The sequence below is a fragment of the Hippopotamus amphibius genome, chromosome 1 (genome assembly GCF_030028045.1).
Source record: "Hippopotamus amphibius kiboko isolate mHipAmp2 chromosome 1, mHipAmp2.hap2, whole genome shotgun sequence".
Lineage (NCBI taxonomy): Eukaryota > Metazoa > Chordata > Mammalia > Artiodactyla > Hippopotamidae > Hippopotamus > Hippopotamus amphibius.
Genome location: NC_080186.1, coordinates 92,248,519 through 92,267,704, shown reverse-complemented (window position 1 = coordinate 92,267,704; position 19,186 = coordinate 92,248,519).

Here is a 19,186-nt window from a genome sequence, read left to right as displayed (position 1 = left end):
AGGCTCAGTAATTGTGGTGCACAGGTTTAGTTGCTCAGCGGCATGTGGGATCCCTCCAGGGCAGGGATCGAACCTGTGTCCCCTGCCTTGGCAGGCAGTAACTCTTAGCCACTGTGCCACTAGGAAGTCCCCGCCTGCCTAGGAAGTCCCTGCCCATTTTTTGATTGGGTTGTTTTATTGATATTGAGCTGCATGAACTGTTTATATATTTTGGAGATTAATCCTTTGTCTGTTGATTTGTTTGCACATATTTTCTCCCATCCTGAAGGTTGTCTTTTCATCTTATTTATTCAAACCAATATTTTCTAACTTCATTAGTTATTTCTATTATGACACATTAGCACGCAAATTATTTTAGAATACCTTGACTACTTCTAAATACTTGGCTATTTTCTGCATATCTTTCTTGTAATGATTTTTACTTTGATTTCAATATGGTCAAAGAACATACATTGCATAATTTCAATACTTTTTTCATTGCAGCTTGTTTTATGGCCCTGATTATGGTCTCATCTATAGAGTATTTCTTGTGCAGCTCAAAATAAAATACATTCTACTATTTGAAGGTTGGATGATCTATGAGTATCAATTAGGTCAGTTTTAGTAGTCATGTTTTTAGGCACTCTATACTCTTACTGATTTTTTACTTATTATGTCAGTTACTGAGAGAAAGGTATCAAAATCTATTACTATATTTTTAGATTTGTTATTACTCCTTGCAGAAACATATGTTTCTGCTTTTAAGTATTTTGAAGCTCTGTTATTAGGTTACTTTACATTTAATATGCTTATTATCTTTTGATGAATATATTTTTATCATTTTGCAACATGTCTCTTCATGCCTAGTAATCTAACCACCCCAGCTTTCTTGAGGTTCTCTTAGTGCTTGTATATATATTTTTCATTTCCTTATACTATTTTAATAACTTTTTAGTTTAAAATAATTTTAGACTTAGAGAAAAACTGTAAAGATAATACAGAGGTTTGCCATATAGCAAACATCCAGTATATTCTGTTATTAACAATTTACAAATTATGGCAAATTTGTTCAAATTAATAGACCAGTATTAATACAATGATAATAACTAAAGTCCACAGTTTACTCAGATATCCTTAGTTTTTACCTAATGTCCTTTTTCTGTCCCAAGATCTTTTCAAGTACACCACATTACATTTAGTCATTATATCTCTTGGTACCTCTTTGTAATAATAGTTTTGCAGACTTTCCTTGCTTTTGATGACCTTGACACTTTTGAGAAGGACTGATCATGTATTTTGTACAATGTTCCTTATTTATGATTTGTTTGCTGTTTTTGTTATGATTAGAATAGGATGATGGGTTCATGGTAGAAAGAAGATAGAGATAAAGTGCCATTCTTATGACACCATTTCAATAATATTAACAACATTACTTAGCACTGCTGATATTAACTTTAATCTCTTGGTTCAGATTTCTCTACTGTAAAAATATTATTTTCCCACTTTCAATACTGTACTCTTTGAAATGAAGTCATTGTATGTAACCCACACTTAAGGATTGGAGAGTTATTCAGTTATTTTAAATTATTTTGCATTAGAAACTTGTATATTCTCCCTCATTCATTTATTTATTTGATCATTTATTTGTGTCACTGTGGACACATGGATATTTATATTATACTTTGGGATAAAATCCAGTACTACTTTAATTATTTGTTGTTTTTGCTTTATTCCAGTTTTGGGTGTTTCTGAAAATACTATAAACTATCACATGGTGTTTTTTGTGTGGACATAAGTTTTCACATAATTTGTATAAGTACTTAGTATTCTAATTGTATGGTATATGATATTTAGTTTTATCAGAAACTGTGAAATTGACTTCCAAAGCAGCTGTATCATTTTGTGAAGAATAAGAGTCCTTGTTGCTCTGTGTCATCTCCAGCAAATGGTATTGTCAGTGATCTTATTTTTAAGATTTTAGCCATCATAATACTTGTGTGGTAGTTGGTCTGAAAATGTTTTTATTTTGTCTTCATTTTTTTAAAGATATGTTAACTAAGTATAGAAATCTAGGTTGACAGTTCCTTTTTTTTCTTTTCTTTTATCATCTTGAAAAAATAACTCCATGCTTAGTTTCTGATGAGAAATTTTCTGTCATTCTATCTATATGTATATAGTGCATGTTTTTCCCTCCGGCTTTTAAAAAGGATATTATCCTTATCATTGCTTTATTAGCAACTTGATTTTGATATTTCTAAGTATAGTTTTCTTTATGTTATTCTACTTGGAGTTTATTTAATGGCTTGGATGTGTGGATTTACACTTTTCATCAAATTTTTAAAGAATTTGTGTGTTATTTTTGAAATATTTTTTTCTGTTCCCTCTCTTTTCTGGGAGTCCAATTACACATTTTTTAGATTGTTAGGTATTACTGCATAGATCTCTGAGTCTCTGTACATTTTTTTTTTTTGGCCTTTAGATCTCTGAATTTATGTTTCATAGTTTCTTTCTTTTTTTCTTTTTTTTTTTTTGGCCACACTGTGCGGCATGCAGGATCTTTAATTGCCCAACCAGGGATCACCCGCATCCCCTGCAGTGGAAGCACAGAGTCTTAACCACTGGACTGTCAGGGAAGTCCCTGTTTCATAGTTTCTATTGCAGTTCACTGATTTGTCTACTCACAACCTGTTATAGGCCTGCATTGGTTGCTCACTAGGAAGATTGTAGATGGGGAACAAGACTGAGATAGACCCCTCATTGGAGCACAAAAAAGAAATAGAAGGTAGAGTTTTCCAGTAAAGACAACTATTTTTATTATGTTTGTTTCAAGGTGTGGTAAACATATAAAATAGCAATTAAAAGAAAATAGAAAATCAAGTTTCTTCTATGAGAAATATCGGAGCCTTTTTTATAGCATTTTATAGCAATAGGAACTATCCAGTTCAGAAGAAGATGACGATGGTGGAGATATAAACATAGTTGCAGAAACACAGTCCTAGAGCAGGTGATTGAGGAAATCAGCATATTATAAAATAGCATTTCTTTGTAGAAAAATTATGTCTTTTATGAAAGTTCTTAGTTCTTAGTCAATTGTAGACTAGAGATTACAGACTAGAGAATGCATGTTTAACTGGAATATATGCATCTACTGGTCAGTTTTTAAGCCATTCACCTCAAAATAACATAAAAGCCTGGAGATGGGGAGAACTTCTTCAGGGGCAGCTCTTGTAGGTAGCTCAATCAACTGTGGCAATTTAGTAAAAGAAGTATTTAACCAGAGGGGTTAAGAGTTAATGGCAGAAGAGGGCTTCCTAGGTGGCGCAGTGGTTAAGCATCCGCCTGCCAGTGCAGGGGACACGGGTTCGATCCCTGCTCCAGGAAGATCCCACATGCCACAGAGCAACTAAGCCCGTGTGCCACAACTATTGAGCCTGTGCTTTAGAGCCCGTGAGCCACAACTACTGAAGCCTACGTGCTTAGAGCCTGTGCTCCTACAATAAGAGAAGCCAGGGCAATGAGGAGCCAGTGCATGGCAATGAAGAGTAGCCCCCTGCTCTCTGCAACTAGAGAAAGCCTGTGTGCAGCAACGAAGACCCAACACAGCCAATAAATAAATAAATAATTTTTTTTTTAAAAAAAGAGTTAATGGCAGAAGATAAGGACCTTGAGGTAGCTGAACTTTGCAGAGATTGGAGTTATTATAGCAACCAGCATGAAGCTCTGGGTGTCTTCTTGATTTGGGGAGGTAAAATAAATAGATTTGGTCTATTACTCATAGGTATTTCTTCCATTCTCCCAATTACTTTTTCATTTCTTCCCTCCACATGCCTTTTTTCACATGCTATGAAAAGCACTTGTAACTCATTCTGAAGAGGGTGATAAATGTGAGAGAATAGTAAGATTACTTGTCAAAGAACTTCAAGAGCAGGCCTTTAAAGAGCAAGTATAGAAACCACAGCCCTGTCTCATATTTATCACAACTTAGAATTTAAAGGCTTCAACTACATTTCAAAGGCGATCCTGGAAACTGTATGGTGTGTGTAATGTAAACAATTATCTATTCTCTGTGGGAAACTTGACTTCCATTCGATGAGCAGTTCTAAAATTGGCTTTTTATTCCTATAATTATGTAAGAAACACTCCACCTACTTTATATGTCAGTCTTTAATTAATCTAATTAAAAGTGAGGCAAAGAAGCCTTTATAGAGAGAAAAGAGTGAAATACAGAATATCTTCTGTAGCAAACATTTAATAAATCTAATTTTCTATGATATATGAGTAGAATATAAAAGGGATACATAGAAGATAGAATTGTTAATAATTCTCTCTCTCTCTCTCATTGTCTCTCATACACATCTACAAACACCCCAAAATATAATTTACACATTTTGAAATAAGGCATTCATTATTGAGAGAACACAAACTTGTTGAGAGCTACTAGGGTATCTCATTCACTTTTGCATCACCAGGACATAAGTAGTTCTTGGTATTTATTCACCTGGTTCTTATTAACTGTTTGTTATTTTGAAAAAAGTCAGTATTTCAAAATTATAGTCCAAACCTAAAATATTTAAGGCCATGGGGGAAAATCTCTTTCAAAACACCTTTTTGGCAGCGTTGATACCAAATATTTGACTCTCTCAATTTCATAATGTCCCTGATATTAATCCTAAAATATTAGGATTTGGGGTTATGATGAAAAGAAACATTAATCATAGATTGCTTGGTTATATAAAATATAAAATAACAGATATTTGAAAACAGAATACCCTCATTCTCTTTAATAGTCTGAATGTGCTTGTTTAATGTGTCAATTTGAAAAATCACCGTGCATCTCATAAAATACTTTATATATTTCCTCATTCAGTCTGGCTCTAGCTAGGAGAATATTGCATGCAAAACAAAGAGGAAACTATTAAAGAACATTTATGTGTTAACTGACCATCCTGAATGGCCTTTTAAAAGTAATTTTAAGTGACCATTGCAATAGTAAAGAGGATAAATTAAAGGGTGAGAGTTACCAATGTTGACTTGTCTTCTGATATGACACACTTCACAAAGGTGACCATGCAGAATTCATTTATCTGGGATAGATTCTAGTCAGTAAAGCCTTATGATTAAGAATGATAAAAATTATATGAATGTGTGAAGAAAGTTTTTCTTGCCATACAAGCAAGCTAGATAATCTTCTTTTGAAAGTTACATAGAAAGAAAAACATTAGATTTTAAGTTACAGTTTTGTGCTTTCCTTCAGTTTAAAATGAACATATATATTTTTGTAGAATACTTAATACAATGTGTAAGTAATATTAAGGAAATGTACTTCTTAACAATAGTTTTTGCTGGTTAGAAAACTAAAAAATCTAGAATGATTTTTAACAATATATACAGAATTAATGCCAAATAATATTTCTGTGTTAGATTATTCTGACACCAAATATTATCATGCCTTATGTTCTATGTATAATTCAGAACCAAGCAACTTGAAAAGCTACTATATACTTCTGGTTAAGTTATTATAATTTATGAATGATCACTAATAACTACACAATGAGCTTTGGAAGCCACTCATTTATAAACATTTCAAAGTGAAAATTTGGCAGGGGAGAAACTTTATAGAAATAATGATCTCAGTAGTTCTGATTATAGGCATATTACTAAGAACTAATAGAAAAACAAAATTTAGTAGTCACCATTTTATAAAGTATTCAGCAAAATAATGAAAATGAAGAAAGAGGATACTATAGATTTTTTTCTGCACAAATGGTTTATATTGAATAGCTTTCACTGAGGATGAAATACAGTCATCCCTCCTCCTTTCGTATCTGTAGGGGAATTGATTCCAGTATCACCATGGATACAAAAATCTGTGGATGCTCAAGTCCCATAATCGGCCCTCCATTCCTGTGGATTTCGTGTCCAGGGATTCAACCAACTGTGGTTGGTAAACACAGTACAGGATCTGTGGTGGTTGAATCCATGGATGCAGATCCTGTGGGCATGGAGAGGTGACTGTGTATTTATTGGAAAACATCCTAGTATAAGTGGATCCAGGCTGTTCAAACCCATATTGTCCAAGGGTCAACTATAAAGAGCTTAAGTTCATATGCAGAGGTGAGGAAATAGAAGGTAGGATATGGCTACAACAAATAAGCAGGAATGTTTTTCTATAGTCTGCAAAATAAAAGACCAAGAATAAGCTTGAAGATAATATATTTTGTCTTTTGGAGTATAGTTTGTAGCTCACAACACTAATTCTAGAGGGATAATGAAGAAAAATATAGACAATTATAGTTACCTTAAAAAATAGGTCACTATTCAGTATATTCAGATCTTAACCATATGAGGTAACTGTCTTAAAGCAAAAGGCTCATATACCTTGGGAGATAATATTGTGTGACATTCAACCACAGTTTTCGGGGGGGGGGATTGTCTCAGAAAGCAATGTTTCAGACAAGCAACAAATCATAGCAGTCCTGTTTCAGTGAATTTTCTGAAATGAGTACACAAAAAATAAAGTTTAAAAATATTCCAAAAGGCTAATAAGTTTGCCTATAAGTGGGTAATCCTTGTTATAACACATCTAACAAGACAGAGGTTTATACTCTTTTTTTATGTACTTTAAATTTTTTTATTAAAGTATAGTTGATTTATAATGTTTTAGGTATACATCAAAGTGATTCAGTTATGTATATAAATTCTTTTGCAGATTCTTTTCCATTATAGGTTATTATAAGATATTGAATATAGTTCCCTGTACTACATAGTAGGTCCTGGTTGTTTATCTATTTTATATATAGTAGTGTATATCTGTTAATTACAAATTCCTAATTTATCCCTCCCCCCCTTTCCTCTTCGGTAACCCTAAGTTTGTTTTCTATGTCTGTGAGTCTGTTTCTGTTTTGTAAATAAGTTCATTTGTACCATTTTTCAGATTCTATATATAAATGACATCATATGATATTTGTCTTTCTCTGTCTGACCTACTTCATTTAGTATGATAATTTCTTGGCCCATCCATATTGCTGCAAATGGCATTATTTCATTATTTTTTATAGCTGAGTAATATTTATATATATCCCACATCTTCTTTATCCATTCCTCTGTTGATGGACATTTAGGTTGCTTCCATGTCTTGGCTATTGTAAACCGTGCTGCTATGAACATTGGGGTGCATGTACCTTTGCAAATTAGAGTTTTCTCCAGATATATTCTTAGAAGTAGGATTTCTGGATCATATGGTAACTCTATTTTAATTTTCCAAGGAACCTCCATACTGTTTTCCATGGTGGTTCCACCAATTTACATTTCCACCAACAGAGTAGGTGGGTTCTCTTTTCTCCACATCTTCTCCAGCATTTATTATTTGTAGATTTTTGATGATGGCCGTTCTGAGCCATGTGAGGTGATACCTCATTGTAGTTTTGATTTACATTTCTCTAATAATTAGCAACCTTGAGCATTTTTTCATGTGCCTGTTAGCCATTTTTATGTCTTCTTTGAAGAAATGTCTATTCAGCTCTTCTGCCTATTTTTTGATTGGGCTGTTTATTTTTTTGATATTAAGCTGTATATGCTGTTTGTATATTTTGGAAATTAAAACAGCATAGTACTGGCACAAAAACAGACATGCAGATCAATGGAACAGGATAGAAAGGCCAGAAACAAACCCATGCACTTATGATGGTCAATTAATCTAAGACAAAAGAGCAAGAATATACAATAGAGAAAAGACAGTCTCTTCAATAAGTGTTGCTGGGAAAACTGGACAGCTACATGTAAAAGAATGAATTAGAACATTCTCTAACACTGTATACCAAATTGAACTCAAAATGTATTAAAGACCTAAATGTAAGACTGGATATTATGAAACTCCTAGAGGAAAACACAAGCAGAACACTCTTTGACATAAATCACAGAAATATTTTTTTGGATCCATTTCCTAGAGTAATGGAAACAAAAGCAAAAATAAACAAATGGGGCCTAATTAAACTTAAAAGCTTAACATAGGGAACCATACACAAAAACAAAAAGACAACCTACAAAATGGGAGAAAATATTTGCAAATGATGCTACCAAGGGAGGTCTATACTCTTAACATTGTTAGATGAGAAGAAATAATGAAATGAATGATGAAGCCCCTTTTTCCTTCTCTCCTATCAATCAGATAACACCAGCCCCCAAACAAGTAAAATTGCTTGAAAGAAGGCAGAGCTATTCTACTCAGGAACAGTGACAGACAAATCATATGGGTACCTAACGAGTTAACTATTCACAACTTCCTAATCACAACTTCTTTCTCCTCATCTAAAATGATTTGAATTTTCAGCTCAGATTTTTGTTTATCTCCTATTTCTTCCTTGCCTTAGAATCTGGCTATACCCCAATACAACCCCTCCCCAAAGAAAGTTCTAGAATGCAGTCAGTAAGACACATTCACTCTTGGCCCATTCTCTGTTTTGAATGTGAATGTAGGGCATGAAGGAATGTTAGAATTTGAATTCCAAATTGAAAATTTACATAGGTTTATTTATACATCACACATGCATTACTAAACTAGTGCTCTAAAAATGATATTACAACAAACTGTAATTTAATGTTCTTTTTTTCTTAATTCCAGTGGATCTGAATTATAAAATAATTATTGTAATTCTCAGTCAATTCATTTAAAAAACACTCTTTTAGCTCCTACATGGCCTCAGCATTGAACATGATATAATACATACTGTGTTTTGAATGAAATGAATTGACATAATGTAACTGCTGAAAGTAAATCCGGCCTATTTTATCATTGTACCATTTTCTTTTTCTGTGGATTCTTTGAAATATGAACTTAATATTTTGAGCTATTATTTGACAATAAGCTTGACTTTCCTTTTCCTTTGCACTTAGTATTTTTAAAAATAATTACCTATGTAAGCCCTTTCTTAATTATTTCTTAACATCTTATATCATTTTTCATTTTTGATTTACTCTTCTGAGTTTTTTTTCTGGTGACTAATATTCAGGACACAAAAGAAAGTATGCATCAGAAACATACACTTTGAAGCAACTATTTATCCTCTTCTGTCCAAGCAGATGCACCTGTTTAGGTCTACCAGTCTGTCCACTTACACAACAGCTCTCTGAACTTGGCATCATCAACACACAGAGAAATTAGTTATTATTCTCCAAGGTCCTCAGATAAAAATTCTTGACCTGTTCTTTTTTTTATCAATACATTACTGTAAGTTTTTTGAGGACAGAGATACTTTCTGGTTGACCATTTTATTCCAAGCTTTTAGATTGTTCCAAGTTCATAGTAGATAGTAATTAAAGATGTATAAAATGCCTAGAAAGACTAACGAGAATAAAGCAAAATTGTAAGGAGGGTATCCCCTGCAGAATGGTTGCGATTATAAGTGTGTCTTAAATCCTTTGAGACTTTTTTCTTCTTGCATTACTATTACAATTTTCTGGCAGGCATTAAATACTCAAAATTATTTAATTAACCAACAACAGTTATAATAATCTGTATTAAGTATAATGTGAACAATATATTATAATTTTATATACATATATAATTATAATTACATATAAATATATAGTACAGCTGGCCCTCTGAATCCATGAATGCAGAACTTGCAGATATAGAGGTCCAACTGTATAAAGTATTATATATACAAAGATATTATAATAATAAACTTTAACCATATAATATTTAGTCTCTTTGTTTTCTGGAAATAATACAAGACAAAATTTCAAGGATCCTCCAAGGATAATTCATTTAAAGCAGAAAATATTCTATATCTGTCTCTTGACTAAAATTCTTATATGGGCTTCTCCACTTTTCAGGAATAAAAATTTATATTTTAATTTTATCATCATGACAGTACAATCTTTTTGTAGTAGTGCCATTTTTAGGCTTTGATCTCATCTTGCCATCCACTTCACTATGGCTGTTATGCTTCTGTCATTCTGGAAATTCCCTCACACCTCTTCACACATTATTGATCTCTACTTGTAATAGACTCCCTGCTGAAGTACACCTTCCTCTGAGTCCTTATCCTTTATAACTCTCTTACGTTATATCTCAGAATATGTTACCTTCCTTTGCTCCCTTGGCAACATAATCTTACTATTATTATAGAAGTTATCAAATTGAATTTAATTTGTGTTTTTCTTTTTTGTTTCTACAATTACATGATGAATGGAAGGAACTGCATGTCTGTTTCTATTTTTACCTTTGTTCATTTCTGTATTCCTGCTCCTAGAACATATGTTGAAATTAAATTTACCCTTTATTACCCTTTATCTACTAAAGTTCTTAAGCGTTAGGAAATTTTGACCTTGCCTTAAAATGCACTATTTTAAATTCATTTCACATTTACATGATTTTCATATTTTTCACTTCCTCTAGCAATTATTCTTACATCTAAATACATTCCATCCTGGGCATCTATAGATCAGTGTGCATTTAAGCTTTAAGACATGTTCGATTTTCAGTTCTTTCCTATGCATATGACAATTGATTAAAACTTTCAATCACTTCTGAAAAGGAAAAAGAAATAAGTTGTGTGAATAAAACATATGTTCTTGCAATATTAATAATTCTATAGGACTTGCCCTTTTAGTCTCTTTAAAATATTGTATTAACTAAATCATTAGTCACAGTCAGAATTAAAATCTGCATCAAATATTTCTTAAGAAAAATGTTCATTATGCATATATTCAACATATATATATTTAAATAGATACATAGATACAAAACAGATATATATAAAAAGTTCCCTGTAAAGTATTATATACAACCATGCTTTTAGATTTTCTTTAGCCTTATATATTATAAATTCGAGCATACCTAACTGGTTTTAAGGTTTAAATTGGTCACACCATTTAAAATGCCATTTCTATAAAGTTTTCATTTTCCTTGTAGTAGCAGAAGTTTTATTTCTGCTCCATGCCAATCCTATTGCATCTGTCAATAGAATTTATCACAGTGGATTGCAAAGCATAATCTTCTCAATTATTCTCTCCCTCTCTAAGACTAAGGACAGGGTGTTTCATGTTCCATTTATTCTCTTGTTGAACATTTGTTTCAGGCAGTTTATATTCATGCTTCATGTATTGTTAATTCTTTCCCATATTTCTTTTTGACACTGAAGCTGTGGGCATTAATCCTGCCAAAGCAACGCTTTATTTTCATTTTTAAAATGTATTTACCTCCTTCAGATCTTTGGCTTTTATTTCATTTGGCCTTTTTTTAAAAAAAAATATTCCACTGGAAAATTGTTCCTATTCAGTCTGATTCAGAAAAAAATTTCTTTGTAAAATTTACATTTTAATATTTAAAATAATATACCAGAAACAATATTTACTCTCTTTTTTTAATTCTATATATTGTGCCTTCTCAAGCTTTATGCAAACACCTTATATCAAAACTTGCAGATACTGAAAAATGCTTTAGAAATATTATTAATAAATTTTCTTGAAGTGGTGAAAAGGTCAACAATAATTAAAAGTAAGTGAAGACTTGCTTATTTTACTGGTAATAATGCATAAAAGATATAAAATGTAAAATTTAGTAGTGAAAATATTGTTTGGTGATCTTTTTGTTCTATCAAAACATTTTATAAGCATTATTTTTCAGTTATTGAAAATGTGAGTTATTTCATACACACAGAAAAGTGTACAACTCATAGTCATAAAGCTTGATGAACTTTCACAAAACAAATTCATCTGTTTAGCAATCACCTAGACCAAGAAACAGATCCTTAGCAGAATCCCCAAAGCTCCCTTACACCCCTTTCCTGTTTCAAGTGTTCTCCCCAAGGGTAACCAGTATCCCAATTTCTAAATTCACATAGATTCATTCTGCCAGTTCTTTAACTGTGTCCAAATTGAATCATTGTGTTTACTTTCTTAAATTCAATGTTATGATCCTGAGAGAAGTTAAGCTTTACTAATAAATATCAAATTTCACTATACAATTGCTTGGTTTATATATCAGAAGTTCATGTGTAATATGAGATATCTTGAGTGAACAGAGAGAGTTGCACCATGCAAATTAGCTAACAATCATTACTTTGTATATTTCAGTATAATGTGACATATTATAGTTTACTTCTGCTCTACTGAATAGATATGTGCATTTTGTAACAGTGTTAATTAAACTAATTATCACAAAATGTTCACGTAACTTAAAAAGATCCACGTGAAGGAAGAATATTTAAGATAATGCTGAGGATACAATATTTATCTTTAGTAATGCTACTTGCTTTAACATCTTTTAGTCTGATATTAGTATTGCCACATTGGTTTCTTTATTGTTCCCAAAGTGTATCTCTTTCCATTCTTTTCCCTTCATCTTTATGTAACACCATTATACTTAAAAATATGTGTCTTGAAAGCAACATACAATTAGGTTTGACTTTTCTTTAATCAAGTTTGACAATATTAGTCTTTTACATGGAGAATTTGCTTAATTTACATTTAATGCAGTTATATGGTTGAGTTTATGACTACCATATTACTGCTTTTTGTCAGTCTACCAGTTTTATATTCTGTTTGCTCTTTTCTTGCCTTACTTTTAGTTTTTTATTTAACAAGAATAAAGGACACAGTCAAGAAAGCATAGCATAGTATCAGTGTTATCAACAGTGAGAGAAACAAGAACCAAGACAGAATGAACACCAGACTCCTTGGTGTATTTAGTCAGCATTTGCTATGGCAACACACACTCCCAAATTGATTATGGATAACAGTAACATTTACTTATTTGCTTTTTTTTTGGGGGGGAGGGGGTTGTTTGTATTTTTGTTTTTTATGTTTGAATGCTATTTTTTTAAGCTCTTTATTGGAACATAATTGCTTTACACTGTTGTGCCAGTTTCTGCTGTACAACAAAGTGAATCAGCTGTATTTATACATATATCCCCATATCCCTTCCCTCCTGGGACTCCTTCCCATCCTCCCTATCACAGCCCTCTAAGTCATCATGCATCATCTAGTTGATCTCCCTGTGTTAGGCAGCAGCTTCCCACTATTTAGGAGGGCTGTGTGGGTTAGTAGAAGCTCTTCCAGCCTTTCTGATATCATCTCATTCCAGGATTTGAGATGAAGGAATATCCCAATCACTCCAGAGCATTTAAAGTCTTTTCAAAGAGTTAGAAACCTGTTTTGTTCACAGTCCACTGATCAACACAGATTATATGGCCAAATCCAAATTTAATACACCTACAGAATATACTCTGTCTACAGCAAGGGCAATGAGGGAGAATATGGTTGTGAACAAATAATACACTTTACCAAAATCTGGACTAAGAGAGGAGTAGAAAGACGTTTTCTGACAAATATAGAATAGCCTGAAAAACGATCCCTCTAAAAAACTTAAAATAAAAAATACTATAAACAAGCTTTTAAATACAGAGTTAAGTTTACTGAAAGTTAAGGACAAAATCCAGAACCCATAAAATAAAGAGTGAACTGAAATCCAAACAGAAAGCTGATACTAAAGGTCAAGTGACCTTGGGGTATTTTTTCAAATTTTAAGACCTAGAGGCTAGGGCTTTAATGACCACATAGATTGTTAAAGACAAATACTTTCATCTAACCAATAGAGCTGTAATTCAGACCTCCAGGGACACTCAAAATGCTACCCCCTGAGAGAAAAAGATGGCTACAAAATATTGTGACCACTGTGAGAGTAATTTAAAAAGGAAAATTTTCCTTTAGTTTTGTGCTCTGAGTTTTAAAAATAAAATATTCTTCTGAGAATTTAAAATCACTGCTCTACAGTGATTTTAAATCACTGCAAACAAATTATTACATAAAATATATATTACTGCATTATTTGGACATTATCATGGCTTGGTCCTGTTACAATGAGGTGGCTTAATGTATGTCCATGGGGTATACAGTAGAGGGGGACACTTTCAGACATATCTTACAGTATTCTCACCAGCAGAGCTCAAAATAAATGCTCACTTTCAAATATTACATGACTAACAAGAAATCAAGCTACTAAGAAAGTCAACAAAACCACAAAAGTCAACAAAACCATGAAAGTCCTACTTAGACACATAAGGACTTCAAACAGAATGATCAAAAGGCTAAAATAAGATAAATTTAAAATGACTTAAAACTAAAGGAAAGACTTAAAATCTAAATAACAATTAAGATATCAAAAATAAAACTTTGAAATTAAATCAAATATTACTTCTAGTAGTTAAAAATAAATAAATTTAAAACCTAATTGATTCTGGCTTTTAACCATTATAATAGATACATATTAGATAAATAGATAATATATAAATAGGTAGATATTCTCATATAAAGGTATATGTATATATGCATATATATTCTCATACTTTCATGTTTTTATTTCTATTGGTTAAATGCTTAAAAATAACATTTCTAATAGGTTTACACATAATTTTATAAGAAATTAAGAAATTTTATATAAAACCAACTTTTCTCCAAAATGGTTGTGCAATTTTGCATGCACTCCACATCTGCATAATTTTTGGCATTATTAGTCTTTTTTAATGTTGGCCATTCTTACGGGTGGGTCATGATCATCTTTTCATGTGTTACTATTTACCAACAGATGAATAAATAAATTTTACAATATCTGTATTAAAAAGAAACAAACTTTTGACATATATAAAGCAACATGGCTAAATCTCAAAAACAATATATTAAATAAAACAGACACAAAAGTATAAATGTCATCTGATTCCATGTAGATGAAATTCTAGAAAATGCAAATTAGAAGATCAATGATTTTCTCAATTCAAGACTGGAGGGGGATTATCTGGGAAAAAAAAAAAAAACCCGAGGGAAAAATCAGGTGATAGAAATATTCTGTATGTTGATTGTTGTGGTGCTTTCATAGGTGTCAAAATTCAATAATTTATACAATCTAGATAGGTAACCTTTTGTACCTAAATAATGCTTCAATAAAGATTATTTAAATTTTTTTTAAAAGTTAAACATGCAATTATAAATAGTTGAAAGAAGATCAGTGAACTAAATAACAGAGTTTTAGAAAATACTCAAATGCAGCCAAAAAAATGCAGAAAAAAAGATATTAAAGAGAAGTAAGGATATATGGAGGTTAGAATGAGGAGCACTACTACATACCTATTCAGATTTCTAGAAGAAAATAGTAATAATAAAGGAGAAATACTATGTGATGAGATAATCGATGACGATTTTTTTTGAAGAAAGAAACGATTGCTTAGAATCCGATAAAACATATCAAACGTAGGATAAAGATAATTCAATTTATACAGAGAGTATTACACACATACTAATAAATGTACAGAATTCTAAATATAATAAAACTTTCTTAAAGGAAGCAAAATCAGATACCCAAGAACAATTCTACTGATAGCAGATTTCTCAACAAATAACTTTTAAAAAGAAATATATAAACAAGTAGGTAAACTTGAGATTACATTCACTGGATAAATAAGGATGATGTCTAATTTATTTTAATAAAAATGTATAGAATTAATTTTCCAGGTAGAAATAGCAGGCAAATGGGTGAGGATGATTTTACTGGCTGACTTGTGTTCCCTCAAAATACACATGTTGAAGTCTTAACCTCCCATATCTACAAATGTGTTCATAACTGGGGACAGTTTTGACAGAGGTCCTTAAGTTAAAATGAGTTCATTAGGATGTACCTTAATGAAATATGACTGATTCCTTATAAGAAGAAAAAATCTGGACATAGACACAAAAGGAAGACAATGTGGAGACACAGGGAGAAGTCAATCACCCAAAAGTGCAGCAGAGAGGCCTGGAACAGACCATTCCTTCATGACCCTCAGAAGGGGCCAATACTGCGAATATCTTGACCTTGGATTTCTTGCTTCCAGAACTGTGAGAAAATAAATTTTTGTTTTTAAAGCCACCCAGTCAGTGTTACCTTGTTCTGGGAGCTCTAGCAAATTAATACAGGTATTAATTAGAATTAAAATATTTGATGGCACTGTTAGCAACAGATAAATATGTGATTTATTTTATTTTTCTTTTTCTTTATATATTTTACATGAAACATTTATGTTTAACTTTTAAAGGTGAGCACTAAAATAATAACAGTAAACTATATACCTTATAAACCACTATATGAAAATAACATATGATGTACATAGTAAGGAATGACAAGTATAGATGAATCATGAAGCAAAATTAAAAACAAGATGCTATAAATAATCACAAATAAAACATTAATCATAATAAACTTATGTGAAATAATTTTCTACATTCGTGTGACAATTCTCAACATATATAAACCAAAACTAGTGAAATGACACTTGGGTATTAAAAACTCCATCACTATTTTGAAAGATTTTGTCAGTCCTTGCTCAAGATTTAATAGCTCAAGCAAACAAATGTGGGAAAACATTCAGAAGTCTTTCTGAAACCTTGAAAATGTTACTAAAAGTAATTAAAGTATGTGGGCCGAGCAACTGGATGCAGGATGTCCTGCTTGAGCAGCAGAGGAACTAAAGGTGCTGGGCATGGAGACCATGGGGACATAGGCTACCAAGGAAACAGAAAATTGACCCTCTCTGGGGGCGCAGCCCCTTTCTCACTTGCACACATCATATCACCCTGTTTGGCCCCGGAGGATGGCTGGTTAGCCAGAGACGGGTAAGATTCCTCAGGGGAGGAACAATCTAAGACAGGCACAGTCACAGAGGGGCCAACAGGGGTGGGGCACAGACCCTTACTCCTTCTGAGAGAGGTCTCCTGCCCCCAGGGCTGCTTTGCTCTCCATGCCCAGCTCAAATCCACACCCAGGTCAAATCCACGCCCAGCTCAAATCAGACCCAGGAGGCAAACAAAGATCACTGCCCCCAGTCATGTGAGGCCTTTGTTTGTTTACTTCAAAGATAACCTTGATTGTGGGACAAAACTGGGAGTGGTAGACCCTTAGGCTATGCTGAGAGCTCAATAAAAGCAACGTGGGAGCGAGGCTCTTGATCCTAGAGGTCTTGAGTCCCCCAGTCCCATCTTTCTCTTAAATCTGTGTCTGTGTTTCTTTAAGCTTGTGGCACCTGTCACTCACCCGAGTCAACGAGCTGGTCTTGGCAAACAAAAATCAATATGGATATAAAATTTGAACACATAATTTAAAAGTTCAATTTAATAATCACAGAATACGTGGTTGTCTCTTAATTATGCTATAAGGTAAGTTTCAATCATTTAAAAAGTTTGAACAATATAAATGATTAGTCATTTCCCCTATTCTCCTCTCTCTCCTTGAAATCGGGCAAAATAAGAAAGGAGAAAAAAGCAAAAATTCCTCATTTAAGCTAAATGTGGAGTTCGTTTAAAGCACAGACAAGGTATAAGACTACCCAATGAACAGGTAATTGCATTGAATAAAACGGAGTGCAAATGCCATGGATGCAGCTCTCAGAAAAATCTCAAGAAATAAACCGACCAAAGGCAAGCTACATGTAGTGAGATACAATTTCCAAAATATTTGTCACTAGTGAGAATGGGATGTGAAATCTTTCTGCAGCATCTTCTGTAGAATCAATTGGTTCCAAAAACCTAGGCTAGGCTCTTGCTACTTAAAGTGTGGTCTGAGGAGCAAAGTATCAGCATCACTGTGGAGATTGTTAGAAATTCAGAAGTACAAGCTCTGAGCCATACTTACTGAACCGAAATCTACACGGTAGCAAGATGATTAAATGATGTGTATTCACATTAAATTTGAAAAACACTTAGGTAGGCCAAATGAGAATATTCAGAGGCAAGCAAGCCATAGTGTCAGGAAGTGGTCAGTCTCCATGGCACCACACTTGGCGGGCAGAATGGGGTTGGAGGAGAGAGAGAGGGGGAGAGAGAGAGAGAGAGACTCTTCACTATATAAAATATTCAGTTCATATCGCAATTGTTTAGGAAGAAATAAAATGTAAACACTCTCAGAAACAAAAATGTAGGACAATATGAAAATACTAACCTTTTAAAAATCTGATTTTTACTTCATCCCTATTCAAGAAGGCTATGAAAGCATGATTTGAATAAATCTCCCCTGCCTGAAGGATAATTATTTTCAAAAGGGAAAAAAATAATATGATCTATATAAAGATATTTTAAAGTGCAAAGCTAACATGCAAAAAAAAGCTGAAGAGCACTCAGGACAAATGGATGAAAATGAAGACGATATGGAGATGAATAAAAAAATCAGTGGAACATTTACCACTATGGAGAAAAAACACAAATCCCAATGACACAAATACAAGGAAGATTAAAAAATGGGAAAAATAGGAGGTGACAAAATGTAAGGTAATAAAAATCAGAAAAAAAATGTAATTAAAATGACAAAAATAAAATTTTTTTAAAAAGGAATGAAAAAGATAGCAACATAGAACACTGAAGATATTAATGAGAGAAATTTTCAAATGAAAATAAAAGTTAGCAATGGAAAGAAACACAAAAGAGATCAAATCCACATTTCGAATGCATAAAGAAGAAAATCAGACTAGAACAAGGAGATGTGACAATAGGAGATGTAGAAGTAAACAATGAATGTTTACATTGTATTATGGAAAACTTTACCCAGTACAGTCAACAGCAAGATAATGCTCTTAAATTTTAAATAATATTAATAATTCTAAGATGTATTCAGGCCTATTATGTCTTTCTATTCAGGCCAAAATATCTTTCTATTTATACATGTGGAGGGATAAGCAGGATTATCTGCTGTAAACCCATAGTGAATTCTTTCAGGTTTACCTGTCAATAGGTTACCTGAGTCCAGGGACTATCCCTCCCACTCCTTGCCCCTCAACTGCTGCAAAAGGGTCTGTATACAAATAATTCCTATAGAAATTATGGCTACCCCTCACTCCAGTAGAGAGAGTTACATACAATATCAACATTTTCCAGGTTTTCTAAGTGGAGGGCAGGTGGAGTTCCCATAAATTCCTGCAAGCTTAAATTCCTTTTATGCTGATGATATTGGACTACCCCTCACTTGCCTATGCCCACAATCTCTCCACACCAGAATGGGCCAGGCCAAGGGTGGGAGTAGGGGGTTGGAAGTGTGGGAAGCACTGCAGTGAAAGTGAAAAAAAATTCTATACAGTATTGAAAATATGTAACCAAAACATTACTCGAAGATATAGCTCTCAAATTTGAGTAAACTAACAAGACAAAAGCAAATGGAAGTATAATACCATTCTTATGGTGCTTAAAATAT